This window comes from Dipodomys ordii, unplaced genomic scaffold (assembly GCF_000151885.1).
Source record: "Dipodomys ordii isolate 6190 unplaced genomic scaffold, Dord_2.0 Scaffold132, whole genome shotgun sequence".
In the NCBI taxonomy this organism is placed as follows: domain Eukaryota; kingdom Metazoa; phylum Chordata; class Mammalia; order Rodentia; family Heteromyidae; genus Dipodomys; species Dipodomys ordii.
The window spans coordinates 3,291,117-3,300,186 of record NW_012267348.1 but is presented as its reverse complement, the minus strand read 5'-3'; positions in this window follow the sequence as shown (position 1 = coordinate 3,300,186).

Sequence of the window (9,070 nt, the reverse complement as noted above, 5' to 3'; positions counted from 1 at the left end):
GGAGGAGGAGGAGGAGGAGGGGGGGGGGAAAGAAAGGCTCAGGAAAGATTTGGTGACCAGGAAATTCTCAATATATGCTAATGCTCATTATCATTACTTCGAATCTCATGCTTTCTCTGTACTCTTAGCTTGTGATATTAAAACAATATTAAAAGTTACAGAGAAAAACGAAGGGGTGGACAACAATGTTCAATAAGAAATGTACTCATTACCTTATGTAACTGCAACCCCTCTGTACAGCACCTTTACAACAAGTAAAATATAATAATTTAAAAAACTTACAAGAAAGGAGTACATAACAATGTTCAACAAGAAATATACTCGTTACCTTACTCGTGTAACTGTAACCCTTCTGTACAGCATCTTTACAATAAAAATAAAATTAAAAATAAATAAATAAATAATTAAAAACAGAAGCTGGATTCCTAATTGACTCTACTAGTTATTTGCTACGTAGTTTGGGAAGCATCTAGACTTCCGAACTTCAGTTTTCTCATCTCTGAAATGGTTGTACAGATAAAAAGATTGAAATGGATGAAGTCTGTCCTTGTCATGATCACATCATTTATATTCCAGCAGAGATGCTCTGGGAGAGCCAGGGATCATTTCCTCCATTTGTGCAAGCTGGAGCTGTGTTTGGGTCGGGCTTTGCTTGGATGAGTTCGCTTCCTCAGTCATTCTGAAGGATCTATTTGTGTCAGGCACGGGGTCAGAAGCTGAGGATAGGTATGCATGGGAAAAGTAAACCAAGTCCCACCTTTGAGGACTAACAGAAAAAAAGTAGGAAGAGATATAAAATGAATTACAGCCTACTGTGGTACATACAATAAGAGAAAGAGTACAACAGATGGGCTGATGCCTTTTAATTCTACCATTCACAGGCCTATTATTCTTCCTGCATTCCTGTTTCATTCTTTTATGCTTTTATTGTTTGTGGTTATTTTTTAAATTAAGTATCTCACTATGTAGCCCAGGCTCACCTCAAACTCTCCATCTTCCTTCCTCTGCCCAAGAGTGCTGGAATTATAGGCATGTACCACCACACCCACCTTGTTTGATTCTGAACAATTAATTAATTCATACCAGTGAGGATACCCCTTCTTCCTGCTATCCTGCCTTACCTGAGGCACTGTGCAGGCAGAAATTGGAGAAATCTTCAGTGCCAGGGCCACTTGCTGTGCAACACAGGTAGCATATGGACTAGGTGAATTTGGTGGGAAACAATTCCACACTTCTTCTCACCCCCACTGAGTCAACATGCTGAGGCTTCTTCTCTGGTCCATCAACTGTGAACCAGAGGGATGACAGGCATTTACCTGCTGGCCCTCTGCACCCAGAGGGATGGGAAAGAATTACATTTAGTGTCATGGAGAATATTAACTAGCTGGCGCATTCCAATCTCTCACACACACCTGTACTGCCAGAGTGGGTAGGGACAGCAAAGGGCCTGGAAGCCTTAAATAATACCTCAGCTGTCACAGCAGTCTACTTCACCCCCTGAGCAATGAACCAGAGAAACTTCAGAATGCATTGCATCCAGTGGCCCCTAGCTGGATCTATTGACCTGGGCTGATGAAGGGCTTAGTTATGGCCAGAATGGAAGATGGGGGAGTGGCAGGAGATGCACAGAGTTGTTCCTGATGCAGTGAGAAGCAATTTGCATTTATTTCGGAATGAAACTCAGAGAAGCACAGCCAGGCTGAATCTGGGGACGACTTTTGGAAAATAGACTGCAATGGAAGAGTCCTGGATCAGAGTGGCAGGATGTGCACATGGCATGTAAGGCATGGGCTTGGGAGGCTGACAGCTGGGACTGGCAAACCGGCTCTGTCCTCACTATCGATCTCAATTTCCTCATTTTAAACAGGGGGTAATGATAATAACACTTGTCACATGGGCTCATTTGAAAACTAGATGAAGAATGTAAAAAGCTTAGCCAAGGATCTGGCACACAATAAACACTGAGGTTGGAAAAAGACATTTCTCTATGAGTTCTTTCATACTGCTTGAAAATTATAAATTTACATTACCTTATACTTTCTTTTTTCAGTGGTACAGGAAATTGAACTCAGCGCCTCACACTTGGTAGGCAAATGCTCTACTACTTGAGCCCCACTCTATACCTCTAGTTTGTTTTTCAAATAGGACCAAACAACTTTTTACCCTGTCCTACCTCAGACAGTGATCTTTGACTCGAGTAGATGGGATTAGAGCCTCCGGTTTTTCCCTTTCCACCCTAGATAGGATGGCAGGTGCATGCCTCTATCACCAGTTTTATCTGTGGTGATCAAGTCTTTTGGATTTCTATGCAAAGGTTGGCCTAGAAGCTGGGAATGTGGCTTAGTGGTAGAGTGCTTGCCTAGCATGCATGAAGCTCTGGGTTTGATTCCTCAGTACCACATATACACAAAAGGCCAGAAGTTGTGCTGTAGCTCAAGTGGTAGGGCACTAGCCTTGAGCAAGGGACAGTGCCAGGCCCTGAGTTCAAGCCCCAGGACTGGCCAAAATAAAGAAAGTTTGGCCCAGAATCATGATCTTCCTGATTTCATTTCAGCCTCCTTAATAGTTAATAGGCATTTATGATTGTGCCCAATTACTGGATGAAAAGGTGTCTCAAGAACTTTTCTGCTTGGGCTGGCCTCAAACGACAGTCTTGGTGACCTAAGCCTCCCAAGTAGTTAAGATTACAAGCATGAGACAGCCACTGGTTCCTGTTATATATCCCCCATTTAAAAAAAAAAAGTCACCCATTTTAAAGGTGAAATAATAGCAATGGTACTGAGAATTTTAATGAATTTGGAAAAAAGCAAGCAAGCAATCCTCACAAATTTTCCTCCTAATTATCATATCTTTATCTGTTAATGGGATTATAATGACACCAACATCATAGGGCGTTAGTGAATTTAAGAGATCAGCCCAAGGCCTGGCATGTGGTTCTTGCTCTGTAAATGTATCTGCCCCATCATACGTTCAGGACAATGTGGATCTTGAGCCTGTCCACGTATCCCTGTCTTCTAATGTTAAGTCTGTCTTTGTTATATACAGCACTGAGAGGCCAAACTGGCAGGAACATCTGGGCTTTTTGCCAAGTCCAAGACCTTTGGCAGAACAGCTAGAGCCTCCAGTGTTTGCAGTTCCTGGAAGGTGGTCAGCAGGCTGGTTCTGGAGGTGCTGTCATGTTGTTCCAACTCTGGCTACCTACACACAAGCAGGCAGAATTTTAGGAGGTCCAAGAGAACTCTGGAATCTTTTGTTTATGGATGAGGTCTGGTGGGAAATTTAGGAAGCACAGATAAGATACAGAAGGACAAACCAAGGCACTGGTGGCTCATGCCTGCAATCCTAGCTACTCAGGGGACTAAGATCTGAGGATTGCATGCAGTTCAAAGCCAGCCCAGGCAGGAAAGTCTGTGAGACTCTCACCAAAAAACCGGAAGTGGTGTTGTCTCAAAGTGATAGAGCACTAACCTTGAGCTGAAGAGTTCGGGGACAGTACCCAGGCCCAGAGTTCAAGCCCCATGACCCAAACATAAAGATATAGAAGGACAGACTTGGACAGCCCTAAAGTTTTCCATTGCAAGTTCCAGCAAACCCACCTCAATCGACCTGAAGCATAAAATGAGTTTTTTTTTTAACTAATAAGTTTTTTTTATTGTGAAAATACCGTACAGAGGGGTTACATGAGCAAGGTAATAAGTACATTTCTTATCAAGCATTGTTGCCTCCTCCTTTGTTTCCCCTTACCATCCCTGCCTAAAATGAGATTTAATGCCTAAGGAAACAAAAAATTTTAGGCATCTGATTTCAGGTACAGTTAGGTCCAGAGACTCAAGCAGTATTACCATTTTTCTGTGCTGGCTTCTCCCTTGGATAAGATGGCTTTAGCACTGTTTCTTGGCAGTTTCAAGGCCGATGAGAAAGGAAGGTGTGTTTTTCTCTAGGTGGTGGAACTGGTAAGATCCTACCACATCTCTGCCTTCATCAGGTTCCAAGCCCCATCTTCCTTTCCAGAGGATTTTAGTATCTGGTCTACCTGCTCGGAGGTTTACTGAACTCCATTCAAAGCAAATGGCTTATGAAAGGAAAGATGAAAGTTCCCTCAGGGGACTTGAAGCACTACTAGTAGAAGAAGGATAAAGAGGTGAAACAGCAGCTTCCACTTTGCCAGGACCGAGTTACTGAGAGGTTATCCAAGTCTTAGAGCCTCCTAGGCTTTCCACACTCCAGTTTTCAATCCATTACTTCCTTCTGGTTTCCTGCAGCTAAGAACCTTACCCTTCCGCTAGCCTCTCAGGTATGGTTTCCACACTATTCTTCTTGGATATTAGTGAGGGCTGTACCTTCTCTTCTCCACCACATAGTAGAGGTGACAGCCACAGAGGTGCATGGCTGCAAGGCAGATCTGGAGGGTTTCTGCCATGGTAAACTAGTGAAGTCCAAGGCCCTGTCACAGGGTACTGCTTAGCTTAGTGTTCCTGCCTACTCTCTGAGAAGTTATTTGCTTTCTTGGGATCTCTTGTGCCTCTTATATTCCACAGGCATGTTAGCAGTAGCTGTCTTAGAAGATGCTAGGCATCTGCTCTGGAATCAGTGCCAACCAGTCAATAGTGCCTAGCACACTGAAGTTTTCCCCTCATGTGTGCTTTTGTCAGTTTCTCTAATGGGTGTCTTGCTTGTGGGGACCAATGCTAGCCTAGGTTCATTAAGGAAAGGATGTTGGGGATTAAATGTGTACATGTCCATCTGACTCAATGGGAAGGAGAGCGAAGGAATCCTTCTAGACTCCCACATCACAGGGGAGTCTTCAAGCCCCATCAGGCTGGCAGAGGGGTCCCCTGGCTTCACTGTCTATGTCTGGGAGTGGCCTCTGTGCCAGGGCTAGCCTGGGGCTTCCTCGGTTCCTTGTGCTCTTTGTACATGAGGGTCTGCAGGCTCTCAGCTGTGTGGCCCCCTAGGGTATTCATAGACTTTGAGTTCATTGAAGGTGCATCCTAGTATAGTGCAGCCACAGTATAGTACCAACCTAGGTTTGTGGGCAGGAAAGAAAAGGACAGTGCAGTCTGCAGCACTGAAGTGGCCACGAGCAGCAGTTTTCATTTATTTGTTCTTTGTTTTTGTGCTGGTACTGGGGCTTGAACTCAAATCCAGGGCATATTCCCTTAGCTTTTCTCAAGGCTGGAGTGCTATCACTTGAGCAACACCTCAATTTCAGGCTATTTGCTGGTTAATTGAGATAAGAGTTTCAGAAATGCTTCTGCCCAGGCTGGCTTTGAAACAAGATCCTCAGATCAGCTTCCTGAGTAGCTAGGATTAGAGGTGTGAGCCATCAGTATAGGCACCAACAATGTTGTTAAGCTAGTTTCCTTGTAGGGGAGAATGTTTCAACGTCTTTTTCTCAGTCTGCCTTCCTTGTAGAAATTAACCCAGTAGCTACAAGTGAGCTCAGGGGGCTAGTCCAGCTTCCTCTTTGAGGGGAAATTCCTTTCATGTATAAACTGCCACAAATGCTTTCTCCCCTTGGTCCCTCTCCATCCTCTGAGCAATGTTCCCTACAATCGCTCCCTTGCCAACAACACAGCAGCCAAAGCTACAACTGAAAATCAAAGAACATTTTTAATGAAAAAGGCCCTTGATATCCCTTTTTTCCCCTTCAAATCCACAGTAATAATTTTGAGACTGTTAGTGACATTTAAACCCTTCTAGATATTCCTAAATTAAAGGGAGGCTGTTCTTGCAACCATTTCAAACAGGAAAATGTCTTTGCATTTCACCTGTGACCTTTTATTTCATATAATGTCAACATTATAGAATACAAATGTTTGAAATTTTTAAAACAGTTTTCGGTGCTTCAGTGACCAACAGGCTGACCATTCTTCACATTCATTACTCAAAAAGTACCTTTGGTAACCATTTTTTGGAAAGGTTAATTTACATATGCATGTCTCTTGTACTTCACTAACATAAAAAATCATTTCACATTATGATAATATTAAGAAGGATTTCTCAAATTAGACTGCTGTTCTTTGGTGAAACATGGAATGAGTGACTGGCATTTGAAAAACAAGTTAGGGAACAAAGCAAGGTTTGCTTTTACTCCTGTGAGTAATGGATGCCCTGTGGCTATCTTGTCTGGAAACCGCATCTCAGAATCCCTTAGCATCTCAGAATTTTGTCTGTTACATCTTGTTTCATCCTCACAGCATCATCCTGCAAAGTAGAGGCCTCACTCCCATTTTACAAATGAAGCGAGTAAGCCATATAGAGACCACTAGCTGGCCTGCTAGGTTAGTCAGTGTCAGGACCCTGTATGATCTTGGCACAAGCCAAAACTATCCTCCCTTTGCTGTCCTGTGATTCACAGCAGAAGTGAAATGTGAGTCATCCCTAGACCACCTGGTTTAGAGGAGAAGGAGTACCCCTAGCATCTGCTTACCCCATACCCTTCCTTCCCAGATATTCCCTATGTACAGTTGAGGTCACCTTGCTCTGCAAGGTCCAACATAAAACCATGACTGCACCTGTCTAAAGCAGCAAGGTTTGGGTTGTAGCCTTTATATGGTTCTCATAATACTCCTGCTTAGGCAGGGGGCAAAACTAAAGATGTTTATAAACCTAAAGAGAATGATTACAGTTTTAGCCCAACACATTTGGGCAAGGTGTTTTATCCCCCAAATCCATTGTCTCCTCTTCTGATAAGACCATATTGATTATGTTTGGGTGAGCATCCTTCCACACATTTCCAGTATAGATAGAAGTATAGCCTTGGAAAGTTAGGATTTGAATTCTCCCATCAGGATGGGTCCATAATCCAGGCCAAGTGGTCAGGAGCAATCTACCAATCTGAAGATTTTAAAATAAAAAATAGACTTGTGAAATCCAAAATTAATTTTGGATTTCAAACTTATTTTGAGTATCAAAAGAAATTCACTCTTGGATAGGAAGAGGCTCTGAAGCAGAAGGTAAAGCTAAGACAAGGTGGGTAAGGAAGGCAGCCAGGATACATAGATCATAAAGTAAAGTGATCCAGGAAGTGCTCACTGCCAGGGAGGAATTCAGGAAGCATCTCATGATCATGGGATCACTTTTTATTCTCTGGTATAAGATAAGCGTCCAGTAAATTCTGAAAGGATAAATGGCTTTGTGAAAGGTATGAGATTGAAGAGCAGGACAGCTAAACTCTTGAGCCAGAGCTACAGGCAGAAAGGTAGGAAGACAGAGATCCCAACTTATAATTCAGGCAGACTGCCTGTTAGGAGAAGAGGGATGTTTTACTGCCAAAGACTTCAGGGGCAAACTTTCAACTAAATGTTCAACAGTGACCTGAATTCTTTCCATTTGGTTACAGGGGGCTCTGCTAAGATAATTGACCCACATTTTCCTTGTGTTTTTTGAGAAAGAGTTCATTTTTTTTTTGGTTGGTCCTGGGGCTTGAACTCTGGGTTTGGGCGCTGTCCCTGCACTCTTCAGCTCAAGGCGAGTGCTCTAAGGCTTGAGCCACTGCACCACTTCCGGTTTTCTAGTGGTTTATTGGAGATAAGAGTCTCAGGGACTTTCCTGCCTGGGCTGGCTTTGAATCGTAATCCTCAAATCTCAGCCTCCTGAGTAGCTAAGATTACAGGCGCGAGTCACCGGCGCCTGGCAAGAGTTCTTTTTGAAGCAATAGAAATATTATTATCGATATTATTAATTTTTCTTGATTATAATTTTCCTAGGTAGGCTTATTAAATTTTTAGAAAATACATCAAAATAAAAAGAAACGAACTCTCACAATCCTACCACTAAGAAATAGCTATTGCACTGGGCTGGGGAGGTGGCTCAGTGGTAGAGTGCTTGCCTTGCATGCATGAGGCCCTGGGTTCAATTCCTCAGCACCACATAAGCTGAAAAATCTGGAAGTGGAGCTGTGGCTCAAGTGTTAAGAGTGTTAGCCTTGAGATGAAGAGCTGAGGGACAGTGCCCAGGTCCAGAGTTCAGGCCCCACGACCAGCAAAAATAATAATAAAAATAATAGCTGCTGAATCATCCATTGAAAGGTAAACCACAAGCCAGGGACTGGTGGCTCACGCCTGTAATCCTAGCTACCCAGGAGGCTGAGATCTGAGGATTGTGTTTCAAAGCCAGCCTGTGCAGAAAAAAATCTGTGAAACTCTTATCTCCAATTAACCACCAGAAAACTGGAAGTGGTCCTGTGGCTCAAGTGGTACAGTGTTTGCCTTGAGCTAAAATGCTGAGGGACAGAGTCCAGGCCCAGAGTTCAAGACCCACAACTGACAAAAAACAAAACAAAGATAAACCACAATTAATGGAACCAGCTCTCTGTTGTTGGAGATTGAAGTTGGTTCTAGCATTGTGCCATCGTGGAATCTTTGCTGTGAACAACCATCCTTACAACTAAAATGTCACACATTTGAAATGATTACCTTTGGATAAGTTCCTAGATGTGGAATGCTGAACCAATGAACTTCATAGTTTTATAACCCACATTAATAGTCTGACTTCTGGTATTTATGTTGGCCTAACCTCCTCCACCTTAGGCCTGCTATCTTAGGCTCTGCTATAAAGCATGGCTTTCCCCAAAATCTGGTGACACAGGCCTTTCCCTGAAACTAGCTGACTTAGGCCTTATCTTATTGGGTGACACAAGCAGCTGCAACTATAAATCTTAGCCTCACAACAACAATTTCCCCTGCTCTCATACCCCTAATGTCTTATCCAAAGTTGACCCTACACAACTGTGCTTGTAGTCCCCTCTAGCTGCTGCTCTGTCATTTAAAAGCGGATCTAAAGATTTTTCCTAGAGTCAAAATTAATACACTGATATAAAAGTATTGTCACTAATATTTCTGCTACCCAAGTATGTAAAGCTGCCTTGGATATAGAGCTAAAAGGACACCAACTCCTGCATTCTTCATTGTAATCACAAAGGCATAGGGATACCTACAAAACCTTAACCTCAATTAGTATCCTAAAGGGTTATATGCAATTAAGAACTATATTTCTATTTGATCTCCTTGTTGCTTTAATTGGTAGTAAGGGCAATTCGGTCAGGGGCAATTTGGGGATCACAGTT